The sequence below is a fragment of the Equus caballus genome, chromosome 4, assembly GCF_041296265.1.
Source record: "Equus caballus isolate H_3958 breed thoroughbred chromosome 4, TB-T2T, whole genome shotgun sequence".
NCBI classification, from domain to species: domain Eukaryota; kingdom Metazoa; phylum Chordata; class Mammalia; order Perissodactyla; family Equidae; genus Equus; species Equus caballus.
This window is the reverse complement of record NC_091687.1, coordinates 717,475-734,515: the sequence shown is the minus strand read 5'-3', so window position 1 is coordinate 734,515 and position 17,041 is coordinate 717,475. Positions and strand designations below refer to the sequence as shown.

The 17,041-nt window shown below is 38.6% G+C and overlaps 1 protein-coding gene across 8 annotated transcripts in view; it reads left to right on the top strand.

Annotated features, from left to right (window-relative positions):
- Nucleotides 1–17,041, top strand: part of CD36 (CD36 molecule (CD36 blood group)) — a 69,615-nt gene that overhangs the window by 17,359 nt on the left and 35,215 nt on the right. The window contains exon 1 of one of the 8 annotated variants that reach the window (XM_014738941.3): nt 3,214–3,608. The exons of 4 other annotated variants lie outside the window; for them this stretch is intronic. The gene's annotated coding sequence lies outside the window, so the exon portion shown is untranslated. Of the gene's footprint in view, nt 1–3,213; nt 3,609–14,903; nt 15,008–15,723; nt 16,753–17,041 lie in introns of those variants that run through there. 3 more of the 8 variants (XM_070265320.1, XM_070265317.1, XM_001487907.5) reach the window with 3 other exon arrangements.

The following is a 17,041-nucleotide window of genomic DNA, read 5'->3' as shown; positions in this document are numbered from 1 at the left end:
TACAACCTCAGGGTTCTTGTTTCCTTAGGTCTGAAGAATGTTTGCTTTCTCTAACCCCATAGCATTCACAGTAAGATGATATGCTTTATCCATAGTAACAGACATACAAATATACTAAGATCTTTTAAGAGTTTACATTACTTAGTATAACATGTAAATATGTAACTGTCAAAAATACTTACGTTTTGACATATTTAGTCTGACTAGTCTTACATTGAAAAACCATCAAAGAACCTTCAAAGCTGTATATACACCTTTACTTTTAGTCTTCATTATTTTCAAATTAAATTGGTATGTTTTTATAAGTCAATGTATTTGCCCTCATTTTCTAAATTTAAACAAGCCTTTATCTATAACAGTGGCAAATAATAAAACAGAAATGCTTATAAAATGCATCCAGTATGGTTTTCTTCTTTTTTCAGCATTAAGTATAACTTTTGTGCTTTGAAGCAGAATTCTTAGTTTTCACTTGTGCTTTTTTTATGCAAGAGAAGTTATAACTTTTGGCAGTTTAACATGAATTGCTTTTGAATTCTAAGGTGAAAGTACTTTTTTTTCCCCTAACACTGCATGAACATAGCAGGTACTCAATTAATTTGAAATGAATTTTCTCTAATCTTATCTATTTTGACATTGTCACACAACTTTCTTTTTTTTTTTAAGGAAGATTAGCCCTGAGCTAACATCCACCACCAATCCTCTTCTTTTTGCTGAGGAAGACTGGCCCTGAGCTAACATCTGCTCCCATCTTCCTCTACTTTATATGTGGGACGCCTACCACAGCATGGCTTGCCAGGTGGTGCCATGTCTGCACCCAGGATCCGAACCGGCCAACCCTGGGCCGCCGGAGCGGAACGTGCGCGCTTAACCGCTGCGCCACCAGGCTGGCCCCTAAATTTGTTTTAACTATAATCTGTATATTACAAGTAATGAAAATAATTCTAAAGCATCAAAGTAACATAACAAAACACATCTGCTGAGGGATTTATATCGATGAAAGGTGAGGGTTTAGATGTGAGCAAGAAAGAGCTTGCACTTAACCTCACGTCTTTAGGGCTTCCTGCTACTCTTTGAGATTACTGCTCACCTGGATGCATACACTCAAGGTCACTTATTCCATACTAATGCAGGAGATCTTAGCATTTACTTAATTTTCCATGTCAGTTATCTTCTGTGTAAAAATGTGGTTAACAATACCTTATTATAGGACTTTTTGTAGATTTAAGTGACACATGGAAGCATTTAGCATGACACCTGACCCATGGGAATATGTTAATAAGTAATTGTCCTCTTCCTTATGCTCTCCTAGAACTTTTCAAGTTGTCCCACGTCAGGGGAAAGAAACAGAATATACTAAATAGAAATATTTTATTTTTATGTCTAATAATTTAAGTTAAAAATGAAAAAAAAATTAAAATAAAATTTGAAAAGTCAAAAGAGCACTGGAACCAGAATAGTTTCAAAAAATTAACTTCACTCTAGTAAGAGAGTACAGTGTATGGGAATCAAAAAGAGGTGTAAGTTATTCCAATTATCCAGTAACTTTATTGACTAGCATTGCTGAACAAGAACAAAGAAGAATAGTGACATACACAAAAAATTAAAGCCACACGTCAGCAAGTGCCAGGCCAGAACCTGGGAGAAGATATCTGAAAGAGACAAAAACTGGAGAAAATGGAAACATGGGAGAAAGAAAGCAATCCTGGAGTCGAGGGTTTCTTGTTTTCTTTTTAATACCCCTTAGGGCAAAGTAGAACAAGCATTTCCAGCTCCCTGGGTCTCTGAAACCTCATCTGTTAAATGATCAGGGCCTAGCTGATTCCTAAGATTCCTTCCACTTCTGCCATGTGACGGTCACGCACGAGAGAGAAACAATGTGCCACAGGTAGAAGTGGCTGAGAGGTCTTTGAACCAAGGGCCACAGCTATTTGCATCTGAGTAGAAGTGGATGTCCTGTGACCGGGAGACTTAGTGGTGTCCGCCCTGGGATCTTTATGTAGAGTTGTCCTCTGTGTGCGAGCTCCATTTCTAGAACGGTAAGTGTTGCTAAACTCTGCAGGCCAATTTGGGCGTGCACTGCTGTTGGGTTATCGCGATAAATGTCGGTAGCCTTCAATAAACAGCAAGGAGAGCTACCGACCTTCTCCCCAAGACAGGTCCAGAGAACGTCCTCTCAGACTGGCTTCTGACCAAAACAAGCCGGACCCCCATCTGTCCCATGTGCTCCGTGAAGTCCCCACTCTCTGTCCTTTTCGGTGTCCCTTAGTTCTCACAGGGAAGATTCATCAGAGGGACACACTTAACATGCTAACTACGAATTCAGCTAACCACCCAGTCAGCCCGGCAACCAGGAACCCCTGCGATCAAGAGATAGACAATAGACAATGGGCCGTTTATGAACTGAGCCTCAGGCAACTGGGCTTGGTGGGTTTTTACAGCCTGTGACATAAGGGCAGGGAGTTAGCTGGTAAAATGCCTCGCCAGTTCATAAATCTTTGAAACCATTCATTTGACCAGTGAAAACCTCATTGTTACATTTATTGCACAAATTTCCAGGTTCTAGGAGAGAGAGAGGACTCAATTATGGATTTTGATTACATGCGAAGTAAACAGTTCTAGAACGAATGTTCCTAACAAGGGTGGCTGTCCACTTTGCTAAAGTGGATTAAAACTACTCAATACTGACACTCTCTATTTTATGTGGAAGTATTTGAAGTGTGTTACCAAAGACCTCAGAGCAGGGTTCGTGCTTTCTTCCTCTTCGTGGTAGTGTCTGGGCACATCGTGGTCGCATGATAAATCTTCACTGAGTATGTGTGCGTCGGAGGATGCATTTATTACCTTAAGTGGTACAGGAAAATTCACCCAGTTTTGTCTAATTTAGCACGTACTACAATGACTTGATTTGTTTTGAGAGTGACTTTATTTTTGTTTTAATTATTCGTATTCTTATGAATGGCATATATAATAGTATATCCACCAAATTTTGCTCTCTTAGTTCTCCTACATGTCAAAAGAACGTCAAAGCTGTTGTACACCTGAGCTTGTTGATGTTCAAGCCCCGTCCAAGGTCGCTCTCTTCTCCAGCTTCCCATAAAGTAGAATACTCGCTGACACGTCGTTTCTTATCGTAAAGACCAGCGTGCATGTTGTTAGACGGTGCCTAGGAGGACTGCAAAGCCATATAACAAAGACACGGATGGGAGGCGTCAAGGGAATTGCTATGAGAACATAAGTAGGAAGATCCCAGGAGAGGTAGCTGCCTCTGTGTTCTTTTAAACGTCACAGAGTAATTGTTTCTTTTTTTTTAAGGAAAGAAGCAGGGTGAAGAGCAGCTTGTTTTCAAGCTGCAGAGGTTGGCAAACAATGCCTGCAGGGTTTACTTTGGTTTAGCAAATCCCACTGCCTCCCTGGAGTGTCAGTCAACATTCCACAGCCATTCTTGAAGAGCAGGAGGTGGGGCTGACTGATGGACAGCAGTGGTTTGACCCAGCACTCGGGGCAAACACGACCAGTGTCATCAGTGTGAGTGCCGTTGTCTTCCAACCAGCATTTCGCACGTGTGTTAACGGTGGTGGCCTTGCACTCCGTCAGCGGACTTCTAACTGGTAATTACACCTGTGTAATCGCTGTGAAGTGTTCTAGCCTAACAATGTAGGGCTGGAGACTGGCGCCTGCGATGCTAAGATCTCTTACTTTGGTCTGATTTTTGCTTTCATCCTGTCTAGTTCAATCTATGCTTGAATTTTTCTCTTCTCTTAGGGAGTAGAGGATATAAGATAGGAGAGACACTCAGGCACCCTGTCCTAAGCTTTTAGTAAGAAGGTGTATCTAAAAGAAAGTAGAAAGAGTTGGTGAGGTGTGATAACTTGACTATGATCTTGTCAGTATTAACTACAATACTGTGATAAGAGGACCTTCCAAAATATTTGAAATTATCCTAACCCTCCAACATACAAGCGTTTACATACATGCAGCAATGGAGGAATTTCTTAACAGGACAACATATTAAAAGGGAAAATTCCTGTGCAGCTGTGTTTTCTCCCTAAGACTGTTAAATTGTAGATGGTCAGTTTCTACCTGAAAATGCAATGATAATGAATATCATCGGTTCTGGACTCTCTCATCTTAAGATTGTAAGGCACAGTGGTTGTCTTCTCAGTCTTGGAGACGGAAGAATCTATTCTTCCCCACTTCTTAGTCAACAGTAACCAGTAGAGGTCACAGGCGGTTTCGCTTGCTGGCGTTCCTGGCGTGGCCCTAGTCAACAGGTGGCTGCTTGTTTGAGAAGTGACTTTCAACTTCACCCCTCAGTTGTCATATGGTAAACCTGACTTGGATCTTTGATGCAACAGCTAACAGGATATAGGAAGTAATGATAAAAATTTACTCATTATATTAAAGCCAGGTTTCGATTTGCAAATCATTCCTACGATGTTTTCCATGGTAAGAACTAGCTACATGGGATGAGAATGGGAGGCATACAAACACAGATACTAGAATTAAGTGAAGTTTTACAGATTCTGGGCATAATCATTTTACTGGTCACGTATAGCCGTTTCTACTGACGGCATTTTATTTCAACCTGCATTGTGATACAATGTTCTGTAGGGTCAACCAATATTTGTGTGCCTCAAGTTTATTTCATGGTGGTTATCTTAAATAGCCAGAAACTGAGCCTTGTGAATTAAAAGAGAGCACTAGACACAGTGGCCTGCCTCAGTGGGCAAGAAAGGGGGCTGAAGAAAGTATTTAGCACAGGCAAGGAGAGGAAATGTTAGTCCCAGCTCCTCCAACACATAATTCATGGCCTTGCTTGCACCTCAGACCTATACAATTCTACTTGACATTTGGGTAGTGTACGTTGCTATTTAAGCATTCTAGATGAGCCATAATTAAATATTTCAATGTAAGATCACAAGCAATTACTGATTTACAATTAGGTATGTTACCTGAATGTAAATAATTAGAAAGCAAAAAACATTGAAATGACATTCTGTATAGTAATGCTACTAAACAGATATTTTTTATATTAAAAGGCAAGGACTTCATGAATGCCAGCATTATGTAAATAACTTTGTCTTTAGAGAGTTGGATTATGTGTTGCATCTTGTTTATTCACTCAACGAATATTTGTCTGCCCAACACATACTAGGTACTGGCCATTTTCTGTACCTAATTTTATCCACTTAGCACTTTGAGTAACCAATTAATTCCCCAGTACAAATATTATTATTATTTAGCACATTAAATGGATATCAATATGGGGGGCATTTTATAAGGGTCCTTGCTCTACTGAGTAATCAGAGAATCCTCCACTGATTCTGGCACACAAATTTTCATCTTTCTCCCTTAAGGATAATGAAAGATCAGTGGCCTCCTAAGTCTGTGAAGTCTTAGGTTGCTTAGAAACTTGGTGACTATGGGCTTGCTATGGCGACCCAATTTATCAGTGAATGCAAAACTGACTCAACCGGGCCAAATCTCCGTATTTTGCTGGTAAAAATATTCAGATAAGCTCTTCTATCATTTCAGTATGTTTTATTATTTACAAAATCAAACTAAATAATATTACAATTTACCAAATTTTGAAAATAGTAATTTATAGTTTATCATAACAACTACATGAAAATTGAACTTAAATTCACTACGTAATTTTAGTTATTTAAAATGTATTATCTTCTGGTTACTATCCCATTGCCTAAGCTTGCATTTATATATATATATATGATTTGCATTAAATTAAAGGCACAAGAAAATAAGACTAGTATAGTATGTTATGTATGTGATGATTAAAAAACTCAGTATATTTGACTGCTATCAATAGTCCTATCCAAATAATCTTTAATTTTATCTATATGTGTATATGTAGTATGTTTTAATGATATTTTCCATTTACATTATTAACTCCTTATTTCCATATAAATATAACAAATGTGTCACCATATTATTTCTCGTTAAAATCTTATGCCTTAAGTAATATATCATGTAATCTGACACACAAATGTATTCGAGAATTAATTTGCTTGTAAAGCACATTTTTGCAATAATGGAAAAGGCAGTAGGGGACCTATTCTCATCCTTATTTTGAGTATTTGCCCCCTACGGTACATCCTCAACTATTTTGCCCTTTCTGGTTTTAGGCATGTTTTCAGATTTTAATAACACTATTTTTTTTACATATTCATGCTATGTCTAAACTGTAAACTTCTTTGTACCTCTTCATATGCAGGCCTTGTATTTATCTTATCTCCCTGTTGATTCTAACTTTGGTGTATTTATCATAGTCAATAGCTGAGGGAGAGCCAGCAGCCTCTCCTGAGAGCAGCCTGCTACGAGTTCTATTTACTGTCCTTTTCTCCCGGGTTTTGGCATTTATGCATTTTGTTTTGATATTTAAGAGTTCATCAAGTAAACGTTCTCTTGGGAGAAAAAGAAAGAGTCTGACAGGTTTTCATGGGACAATGATACATTTGGCAATATGTGAAATCTTTCTTCGTACTTTATTCCTTTCCACAGAGTTCTGCAATTGAATTTTTTTATTTTTTGCATCTTCTAGTATGGTATGTCAGTTCAACCGGGCAGTGGCCACCTTATGATGCTATGTCTCATCTCACAGATGGAAACAAGTACACAGACAGCACATCAGCCGTTTTTCTCGAATTACCTGCTCTCTGCTCAGAGCCCCAAGGACTAGCACACTAGCCCCTCGACAGAGATGCATTTTGTTGTCAGATAAAGGCCCACTGTTTTTAAAAAATAAATGAGCAGCCCAGAACAAAGCCACTGAATAACCCAGAGGAATCAACCCGTTAGCAAGGGATTACACATGCTGGTCTACAAGGAGATAGCAGGTTGGCATGTAAAAAATTAGACGGGTGAGTGTCATATTCAGGAGACTTGGAAAGAGTTTTTAATAGGCCCCCCAAAAAAAACCAATATAGCCACTTATTAATGATCTACATTTAAAATTTAATCATGGTTTCTGTGTGATTTAATTATTTTAATACATTTTAGAAAACTTTGTTTTGCTCAATATGTCTATTCTTGGCAACGGACACAGAGACACATTGCGTACGTTAGATTGTTTAAAACACTTGGGTAAAGCTGTTGTGTAGGAGCGTGGCATGCATCCTTGCACGGCAGTTACAAAATACCTTGGAATGGAGCAATGAAAGCCCTCTATAAGAACATTGTTTAATGTGGAAGAATCAGATTATTTATCTGTTCAGTACATTCAGATTTTTGCTCACAGCAGGTTACATCTGTTCTTATTCCATTACATGCCTGGTGTCTACTAACTATAAAAAATACATGTCTGGAAATTAACCAGTCCTTTTAAACTTGATGTCAGGTAACTCGGAAAAGCAAAGATTCCTCTTCTCCTACCAGAGCATTTCCCAGACCTGCGTCTCTTTTGATCTGTGCTGTGCTACCTGTAGCATAGTTCCTTTGAGCATCTGTTCAATGCATATTTGAGCACCTCCTATGGGTCAGGCACTAGTTCAGAATCTAGGATATGGCAGTAAACACTCTCAGCAGTTCCCAGTGAGTACATTTGAGGGGGTTTCATTGTGACCTTCTTCCTTGCAGCTCACGAATGAACAAATAAATGAGGCACTGAGCTTTTTTGTGACACTTTCTGTGAGTAGGACACTAAAGTTCCTGGAGATATACAGATGGGTAAAATAAAGTCATATGGTATTTTACATGTGCTTAACATTATGTTAATGCCTCTGTTTGTTGCATCTAGTGTAGAAAACCATATGGCAGAGATGTTTTTTTAGGGGCCTGTGGGTTTCATGTTTCTTGCCCACATTCAAAGAGCTGGGACTTTGCTTAGATGTTTTTCTTTAAAGTACATGCGATCTAAAGTCCCCATTTTACATAAAATCTCTGGGTATCAGTTTGGGTGCTTTCAACTCAAACTAGCTGAATGGATACGGGGATTTTTGGGGGCCCTAGTAATCGTAAACTCCAGAGTTAGCTTCAGGCACAGTTGGATCAAGCTGTGGCTCTTTCTTCTTAATTCCCTCTGCTCTCCCCTTTACTTGGGTGGTGGCATTGACCCAGGTTGACTTTCCTCAAGGTTCTAAGATGCCCCATGAGTGCTGAACCAAGGAGCTGAGCTTTTGTGAGTCTTGAGGGGAAAATGCATGTTCTTATAACACTTCCTATTTATGAAGTAAACAAAAATACTAAATAGAACATTGGCGTTTTTAGAGGCAATACCATGTTAATGCCATGTTAATACATGAATCATAAATCAAAATATGGAGGCAGCCTTTGAATCTTCCCTTCTGAATTCAGTATTAAAGGGCGCCTCTGAGAGCAAAGTCAGCCTCTCACGGCTCCTGGAACACAGGCTGCCCCTCTACACAGGATGCGCCAAGACCTGAGGATGTGCACTTCTTGAAGAAACATTTCTCTCTCTCTTTCCCCTGGGAAATTCTTAAGCATCTTGATAAGCATATCCCTTAAAGATTATGATTCAGTCAATCGAAATGGCTGAATTCAGTCAGATTTATGACGCTTCATCTTTAACTAAAAATTAAAGCCAGTCCCTGAAAACACATCTTTAACACACAGGTATTGGAATTTTTCAAAAACAGATATTGTCTATTCTCAGTTTAAGTTTTACTCACCTAGGATTGAATAAAGATTGTCTGAAAAAGTGACATAGACAGTGGTAGAATATTTTATCATAGAAAGGGTTTTCCAAGTAATTAATTTGCACCAAAAGACTTAAAAAGAAAATCACCAGAGTATTTTTTTCTCTAACCTAAATGACATGGCAGAGAAGTCAGAGGAAGTCTAGTAAATAGCACAAATTTAATTTAATCTTCAATTTTTGAGTTTCAGAGTTGAGGAATTTAAATATTTTCTACTTATATAGTAGATGAATATATATATGTAATATATATATATTTCTACTTGGTAAATACAAGGTTAAAATAATAAGTGGCATAATAATGTTCAATTTTGACTAAAATAGTTTTCGTAATATTTGGAAACCCATGATCGTGTCTTGAACTGCCATTGGAGGCTGGATACCTTTCAAAGCAGAAATATCTTTTAAATGGATAACGCTTGCCTATCCGTAAAAGGGGGAAAGGACCAAATGAACACGTGGTTTCTGCTAATTTAAAGATAGCTGTGCTTTTGTAAGCACAGCTGCAGTAAGTTAATTTGGATGCAATTCCAAATTCACACACCTAAAACCATGTGTCATTTTGAAAGTATGTTAGAAAGATAAAAATGAGATGTCAAATAGTCAAATAAAAATCACTAGGACAGATAAATGTGGGGTAACCAAAGAAGGAAAGAAGGAAAAATTGAAATAGAGACGATTGTGAAAGAGAGAAGTAATATACTGAAGCTTATTATAAAGATAATATTTTGGAACATGCTTCTTTATAGCATGAGAAATATTTAATGGTTTTTAGTTTTGAGTTGCATGAAATGGTACGGTTTCCATGTTTTTATGGACTCATTTCACCTTCAAATTTTACTCGCCCTAGCCTTCTTTTCTCCAACCTACTGTGATTACCCCGTTTTCCCTGAGGAGTTGTAGAAAATGAGAGGAAAAACAGGCCTAGCAACGATCTTGGATCATGTCCAGAAAATGTTTCCAGCCTTTGGAATAGCGAAGGATGCTGCTCCGAGCCCTGAGTGTGCAGCTTGGGAAAACAACGATATTCTCAGCGTGTTCCCCCTGAACAGGGAAGCACTGTGCTGTTAACACGAGGGTACACGGAAAGGGGCTCAGACAACACGGAGCATCGTAGTCCACATTTATTTCTTTACTCATGAGCCCGAGGCATTGTGGAGTGGGAGGGGTCGCCTACAGAAATTCCACAACTCAGACACCTCACCTCGGGCCCCAAAAGCCAAGGAAACAGTTGTATCCTAGGAACCTCAGAGAATAGATGTACTAATCGACCGGTGCCAAACTAGCAGACCTGGTGGAGTTACGTAAGGGAGACAATCCATAGCAGTGCAGATTCCATACCTACTGTTGTTTACTTAAATTGGGATGCCAGAACAAAGGAGACGAGTGACACTGAGGAATCTGAAAGAGGGCGGTCACAGTAAACGTGTGTCGAGTCCTTAATTGCTTGTTGGAGCACAATGAGGAGAATGGACACTGGCATGAAGACCGGGTTGATACTGCCTCAACCTATGTACTACAGTTAGAAAGGCCGGAAGATTTCTTCCTACTTAACCACAAGGTCAACTGCTTTCTCAAATTCCGTGTCTTTGCTCCATAAGGCGAAGTAAACTTTAATGCTGCTGCTGACATCTCATATGCAAGTCACATTTCTCTGTCATGCATAGTTTAAGTGTGGAGATTCCAAGGGGAAGGTTTTCCTCTGCTCCCAACAAGTTATCTCTTTCATTCAAGCAGATAATCGGCTAGCACAGACACGTGCAGGATAGTGGCTGGGTTTTGAAGTTTTAGAATTATTATGAATTTATATGATATCTGTCTTATGCATTATAGAGCAGCGGTCTCCCACTTTTTTATTCTAATGTTTAGGATTTCTAGAATATTCTCACAGAAATATATAAAGAAAGCAATTTATGGGACTGGCCCCTTGGCCTAGTGGTTAAGTTCACGCTCTGTTGCGGAGGCCCAGGGTTTCACTGGTTGGGATCCTGGGCGCAGACATGGCACCGCTCATCAGGCCATGCTGAGGGGGCATCCCACATGCCACAACTAGAAGGACCCACAACAAAAAGCGCAACTATGTACCAGGGGGATTTAGGGAGAAAAGGCAGAAAGAAAAAGAAAAAAGAAGATTGGCAACAGTTGCTAGCTCAGGTGCCAATCTTTAAAAAGAAAAAAAAAAAAAAAGCTATTTAAACGATCCATAGCATTTCCAGGAAAACTTTTGCTTCTGCCAGTTTTATCATACATATATATATATAAAAGACAGACTCACCCTTGTGGTTAGTATGTCTCTTTATTTATTAAATGGAACAAAAATCACTTTGTCTCATTATCCATCTGATTCCTTTAGATAAATTTTTCTGTTCTTACACATTCATCACACTCTTCAAACTATATGAGCACAAATTACCCTGACAACTGGGCTGATTATAGCATTTTCTTGCGTTTCCTAGTATAGTTTAAATCTTGACTTTTTTTCCTCTTCTTAGAGAGCTAAGTCAGCGTTGCTAACGGTTTAAGTAAAGATTAGGTCTGCCAACGTTTTCAGATTGCCCATGAGATTTGCATAGTGACCTGGCCGTGCCCACAGGGGACTCTCCAGGCTCAGGGCTGTCTCTGTCATCTCGCCTCCCAGCTCCCACCAGGGCTTCTAGTAAACACGTGGGTAAGCATGCTTTTTATGTTTTTATTGTAGTGTGTTTGCTTTCCTCCCGTGTTTCAGTTCCTTAGACCACATGGTTTAAGTCAAAACTTCAATTCCCTTGATATTGTGCATTTTATCTTTAATAATGTCCTTGAAATTTTCTTTTAAAGATGATATTGGAAACCTCCATTTTACTCTCTCAAGCTTTCACTGCCTTACATCGTACTGTCAGGTCTTGTGCATTTAATATTCTCTGTTTAAATTCTGTACATATATATTTACTTATTATTCTTGCCTGTGGAGCTCCTCCTCACTATTCAAAACAGGTAGAATATGCCATTGGTTTAATACTTCCATAAACAACCAAGGCAGCAGTTGAAAAAATAGATATGTGTTCATAAATATATACGGCCACATAGAATCATGTCTATACATGTGCATAAGTATGTGTGTGTGCATAAAATCTCCTTGGTTAGTTATCCTCAAGGATTATTGTGATAAAACAAATTTTACTTTACAGTCTTACACTGGTAACGAATGTGTTGAGGTAGTTCACAGGGCTTTAGAATGGATTTTATTTATTTAATCTCAAGATCATTCTGTTATTGTCACATATAGAATATGCTCACTGTTCGTTCCTTGTTTGTGGTCTTTAGATATCATTTTCCTCTCCATCTAATATCAGCTTATTTAAAATTATTCAATTTCTATAAATGTGTTGAAAAGAATATGTAAAATTAGGTACCGATGAAGAATTTCCATCTTTTGTTGTTGTTGTTTTTTTCTTTCAGAAAAGAGTGTAGCTCTCCAGTCAGTCTGTGTGGGTTTTCACTGCTGTTTTGGCAAATTCTGGCTGTGTGACCACAGCTGCTTGTCTGCAGAGCCTGGTCAGGTGGTGTGACAGGTCAACGAGGCAACGTGTGAGATGCTTTAGTTTCACAACTGGCAGATGGCAAGCCCCACTGTGTGTTAACTCTGTCCTTGTGTCATCATCGTTTATTTATAAGTCTGTGCTTTCCCGTACAATCTAGAATTGCCATGCATCTTAGACCAAGATTCTTCTTTTCATTTGCTGAACTGTAAAAGAAGAAATGAATCACTTTACAAATTTTGTCTACTGCGTAGAAGCTGCCTACAGCTTTACGTTTTTAAGTTTAAATCTGCCATCTGATTTGATCTTCAGCTTGAGGGTGTAGGTAGACTCTGTGGCTATCCTCTTTGACGAGAGGGGAAATCAGGAATATGATGGCTGTGTGTCACCCAGTTCACAATCCCGTTGTTAATCAAGCTGTGATCAGACGTCGGGTCACGTGATCTCGCTTCTGGAACTCTTACCATGCATCTATGGTCTGCTTCCCAAATATGTTGCAATATTTATGTTACTCAACTTACTTTACTCTTCCTCTTTTCCTTCACGAGCGTCAAATTCCATGAATCAGCTTATTTAAAAATACCGTTATAAGGGTTTTAAAAATCATACAAATGCTGGAAGAAAGTTTATTTTTCATATTCCGGAAGTGGAGAAAGACTTTCAAAGCATGACACACTACTTAGAAGGAAATTACTGTGAAAGTTAGTGGCATAAAAATTGAAAATTTTGGTAACTTAAAAATACTATAAAAGTTAAGAACAGTCAAAAATTTAAAAAAATTGTCAAATGTCAGAAGACCGGCTATTTCCTTACTAATTAATAAGGAAAAGACAAATCTGTTGAAAAAAAGATGAATAAGGATATTATCACAAATATTTTAAATATAAATGGCCAATATACTTAAGAAAACAGATTAAACTTCACTCAGTCAAATATTTACCAATAAAAAAAGTATTTGTTAACAACTTAAAGTTCAGTGTAAACCAGAGTGAGTGATGTATGCAGACAGGCATTCTCGCACACTGTTGTGTACATGTGTGAACAGAAATTTGGTAAAACTCTCCCTACAAAAAATAAAAGGACACAGTTTTGACCCAGAAATTTTACTTTCTGCTGTTTACTGGTGTCCTAGAACAGGTAACAAAATTAGGGGTCCATGAAGTTTTAGGATTGTTTTCATAAGGTCAAAGAACTAGAGACAACAAAAAATATTCATGCAACAGGAGACTGGTCATTTAAAGGACAGTACATCATTTACTCTGGAATATTTTTCAATAATGGAAAAAGAGACAGTTAGGTCTGTCAGTGATCTCAGAACATCTCCAAGGCACACAGCATGAGTGGAGGCAAGTTGCAGAAAGTATGATTCAGTGTGTGTATTATCCCACACACACATGTATATGGTTTAAACTTCATAACATAGCTGGGGGTGTGGGAACACACCTAACATGCGTTACTTCGGAGGAATAGAATTGAGGGTTGAAAGAGACTTCTTATTTTATGCTTTTCTATAATTTTCAATATTTCTTACTTGTTCATATTACTTTAATAAATCCTGTAAAATAAAAATTTGCTTAATAGCCAAGGATCACCATAGCAATTATTTATTAAGCAAACACTGTATGTCAGGCTGTGCACTAAGTCCTTCACGTTATCACTTTGGATCTTTACAACAACTCTGAGAGGGAAATACTTCCAGTGGGGCTAAGAGAGCTAAAGGAGTTAGCAAGAAGCCAGGCTCTCGAGGAAGTGACGACTTCCAAGTGCAAGCTCAGGTCCGGTTGCTTCTGTAGCAGACGCTCTTCATCCCAATGAAACCACTGCGGATTCGTGCTATGAACAAGCAGCACGATAACCTCTGACTTCTGGTCATCCTCACTCTTTCCAAAATATTATTATGGTTGTGATCACATCGTTGTGTGTGTCCATTCCTTCAGCTGAGTACCAGCCATGAGCCTGGTCTGTACTCCCGGCATTCAGCAGTGAACCAAACAGACAAGTGGCCCCTTGTCCTGGAGCCAATTTGCAAGCAGAGGCAGAAGCAGGTCAGAAAAATAAGTCAATGGCACGTCTGATGGTGCTGTGTAATCTGCAGAAAACAGCAGGGCAGGGAGAAAGAGGAGGGGCCCCAGAGGAAGGAAACCCCTGTGAGAGCCTGGGAATCGCCACCGTTGAGCGTGGAGCATGGCACACAACTCGCCTTATTTAATTCTTATTGTCACCTTCTTCGTTGGTTCTCCCCCATTTTTGACTAAGAAAATAAGAGTAAGGAGTTATTTAACTCCTAATTCCAGTCAATATAACTAGTGCCTGGTCACATCGGGTTTCACTTGTCTGATTCCCAACCCTATGTGGTCTCTCACCAAAAAAAAGTGCCCGAACTGACTTCAGTAAACCGAATATTTTATGCTTCGTTCTCCTAAATTTATCTGGTGCTATCGTGAATTTCCATCAGACAAGTTAAACCCTCATATAAGTCACATCTCTTCACAATGTCGTGGGCATGTAATCTTTTTAAATGAAAACCCCAACATTCTTTACTCTGAGATGGGTGCAGCATTTTTCTGTCTTATTGTTCAAGGTGTGCATCTTGCTCAAAATCTGAACACATGGTTTCAGATTCTCCTTTGCTTGTGCTTCCTGGGCCTTGTGTGTCAAACTGCCCAGGAGCTGTTGTCTGTGGGACTGAACGCCAAGCGTTGGCCTCTGGGAGTGTCTTTTGGATTCTCTGACTGCTCAGGGGAGGGTGTGACATTTCCCTCTCCAGAGACAGTCAGAGAATCGCATGGCGTTAGGCTGCTGATTAAAAAGGATCCAAGTAAGTGCAGGGTCAACTTAGGCGTCAACTTTGCACGCATTTTTCTGAAATATCCTTCTCTAGCAGTCTTCATATTTTCATTATTATTTAACCGGCATTTCAATATGTTTAAAATACATCCTTTAAAATAGGTCCTGTCTGAAGTCCCGTGACGGTGAGCTATTTCTGAATGGTCACATTGGGCGGGGGGTGTGTGTGTATGTGAGAATTAAGGTTAAGAAGAAAATATATTGAAGCAGCTTAAATATAACAAAATAGAGATTCTTAATCAAAATATTTACTAAATTAGCCTTTACACTACCTTTTCACCTAATACCACAAAGATAAAAGGTCACAGTTACAAGGGAATCATCTTTTTAAGATTGCTGAAATCTCTATAAATCATTCTTTTAAGATGAAAAGCATAAATCCGCATGAGGTTGTGCAAGGCCATTTCTACTTGGCCCTAATTAAGCGGTCTGAAATTTGGAAAACAATCCCAATCTACCTAAGGTATTTTATCACTTATTATTAATTTCTAAATAAATGTGTCAGTCAAAATGCCCCAGAAAAAGAGAGTTTCAGATTCCTTTCCAGTTGGACTGCACGGTTGACATGAAGGAGCCACCACATGCCCCAGGAGCAGCCGGTGGTCCAGTGAGAAGGACTCGTTAACTATGATCTAATGGACTAAATATGTTCTGCCTGCCGTTGTTACGTTGCTTTATTTCAGGCTTGACCTGAAGGGAATTATGCAGCTGACGGATGGCAGTTTAACATTCTGAGATTTTTATTTTGCCTCTGTGATTCCGAGAATTCCTTTCTAAGAATGGATTCTTAATATCGAGGGTCTTTCTTTTCCCCAAAGGGCAAGTCCTTCTGTTTTTATTAGATTTAAAAATAATGACTTTCTTTTGAAGTAACTTAAGTATATACTTTTTTATATTCAAAGGTCATCCTAAATCATGATTCTGTTTAAATGTTGTTTAATCGTATTTTGGCTGAAGAAATTTAAGAGAAGTTTAATTTTTTTGTTTTCATAGGAAGATTTTGATGTGCTCTTGAAAGTTCTGTAATATTTACAGAAAATGACAAACAATTGAAGCTGTCAGTTAGAACAATAGGCTATTTCCTTTTTTAAGGTCTGTCATCCTCACTGATTGACAGTCTCCAATTGTTTTCAAAATTATCAGTCTCAACACAGTCCAGATTAATGCTGTATAGAAAAATGCATTTTGTTTAAACTTCATGAGATGATTCGAGCAAGCTAAGTCATGACAGGGAAGTTAGGCTCAAACTGTTCTCCCCAATTTACACTTTCCACCCGCTGACCCAGTTCATCATCTGGAATGATCGTTGTGTAATAAAGCGGAATAGATTAGAGGCAGCTCAGCAAGTCAGTTTTTTTGTCTCTCCAACCTCTGACTTACTTGGACAGGGAAATGGCCAAGAAAAAAAAAAGAGCTGCTGACTCTCTCAGATATAGGTAATCGGTCCTCACCCGGCCACAAAAATAGACCCGGAGGCCCTGCTAGTAGTGTGATGTGTGTGGGTTTCTTTTTTTTTTCTCAATTCCTCTGGCAACAAATCACTCATTAGCATCTGACGTTGAGGTCTTTTTTTTGAAGCATATTTAAACTCACACACTTTATGTAATGAGGATTCAGTGCAGGGCTTTTCTGCAGAATACTATTTGGTTCTACTAAGAGTTACCTATTCAAATGTTGGAGCTTTTGGTTGAAAAGTTCTTCTTAGCCTTTTTGCAGGTAAGTCATATGATTCTTTTTAATAAAAGAGAAATTCTCTCTTCCAAATGAGGAGATAGTACTATATCAACACTATTAAGAAGTTATACAACAACAAAAAGCAGTAACTATTTTCTTAAAACCACTGGGCTTTACTTAAAAATTAGTTTGTGTTGCTTTCCAAGTCATCAATCTTCCTACATCTTATGCTGAAAAAATATTAAAACCTCGTCCAATGGTGAACAACATTTCACTTCTTGATATTTATAACCTTATGTGTATCTCTAAACATTTCTTTGTTAATATTGGA